Source organism: Rhinopithecus roxellana, chromosome 13, assembly GCF_007565055.1.
Source record: "Rhinopithecus roxellana isolate Shanxi Qingling chromosome 13, ASM756505v1, whole genome shotgun sequence".
Taxonomy (NCBI): Eukaryota; Metazoa; Chordata; class Mammalia; order Primates; family Cercopithecidae; genus Rhinopithecus; species Rhinopithecus roxellana.
Window position 1 is genome coordinate 14,211,859 of NC_044561.1, and position 1,854 is coordinate 14,213,712.

Here is a 1,854-nt window from a genome sequence, read left to right on the forward strand (position 1 = left end):
TCACTGGATGTAAGGACAGGTGTGGGTGCAGGGGCTAGGGCGATGTCTACAGACCAATGAGTCTCAAATGCACATTATGATCATTTGGGAAGTTTATGAAAATCCCAATGCCCCAGCTGAATCCCATACCAGCTACACCAGGGTCTCTAGGAATTAAGGTCCAGACATCAGACATGAGACATCAGATACCAGACATCTCTAGGGGTGGGATCTAGACATTAAAACTCCATAGGTGATTCCAATGTACAGACACATTTGAGAACCTGTGATCATTCTAGACAGAAGTCAGCAAATATCTTCTTGGTGAAGGGCCAGATAGTAGATATTTTTAGCTTAGGCCATGAAATCTCTGTTGTAATCACTTAACTCTGCTGTTGTTGTGAAAACAGTCGCAGACAATGTGTAAATAAATGAGTGCGGTTGTGTGTGTGTGTGTGTGTGTGTGTGTGTGTGTGTGTGTGTTTGAGACAAGGATCTTGCTCTGTTGCCCAGGCTGGAGTACAGTGGCTTATTGCAGCCTTGACTTCCCAGGCTCAAGCAATCCTCCCACCTCAGCCTCCCAAGTAGCTGGGACCACAGGTAAGTGGCACCATGCCTGGTTAATTTTTTAATTTTTTGTAGGGACAGGGTTTCACTATATTGCTCAGGTTGATCTCGAACGTCTAGGCTCAAAGGATTCTCCCATCTTGGCCTCCCAGAGTGCTAGGATTACAGGCATGAGCCACCATGTGCAACTGAGGTTGTGTTCTAATAAAACTTTATTTACAAAATGGGCGACAGGCTGGGTGTGGCCTGTGGAATCTAGTTTGCTGACCTCTGTCTGTTCTAGACCCTGCTACACAGTTTGGGTTACAAGCATCACCTGGAAGCTTGTTGGAAGTGCAGAGTCTTGGACTCCATTCAGACCTATGGGACCAACATCTTCATTTTAATGAGATACTACAAACTGATTTATATGCACATTGAAGTTTATAAAGCACTAATCCAGACCAGCAGTTCTCAAAGTGTGGTCCCTAAGTCAGTACCATCACATCACCTGGGAGCTTTTTAGAAATGCAGCCCTCAGGCTCTACATCAGACCTGCTGAATCAGAAACTGGATGACTCTGAGGTGCCTTAAACGTTGAGAATCACTGATCTAGACAAGTGGTTCTCAAACATTAACTCATTTGAGGAGATTTAAATAATCCCCAGGCGTAGGCCTCACCTTGGACCAATTATCACAATCTCTGTGATACAGACCTAGGCATCAGCATTAAAAAAATTATCCAAGCAATTCCAAGGTACAGGTGAGTTTGAGAACCAGTGCTATGGGAAGAATGGGTTTATCAAGAGTGTGGTCCCGCAGCCCCAGAAGCTGCTTTAGTGCAGCAGGCAATGTCAGAAAGGCACACCCTGGGTAGCAGGCCTGTGGCAGACACTGTTGGCTGAGGAGCCAACAGCTTCTCCTATCTTATTTTCCTTCTCAGAGAAACCATGTGCTTTAGTAGTTGCTGGGTCCTTTCTCAGCCTCAGGGAGGAGATCAAGATTGGCCAGGCTAGTGAATGGTTTAGGCAAGGATGTACGAACCAATCCTGGCCCAAGGAACTGAGAGGAAGTCTGCTGTAGGGAACTCCCTTGTTTTTGCTGGATGCAATATGTGATGCCTAGAAGAGCTGTAGTCTTTTTATGCCCATGAGGCCTCCTGAAGCTCACAGAGCAGAAAGAAAGCAAGTACCTGAGTCCTTTAGCTGGTGTCAGACCACTGAGTTAACCAACCCTGGACTTCCTTGGACAGCTTGTTACGTGAGATGATGAATTTCTTATCATTTGTATTAGTTTGTTTTCACACTGCTGTGAAGAAATATTTGAGAC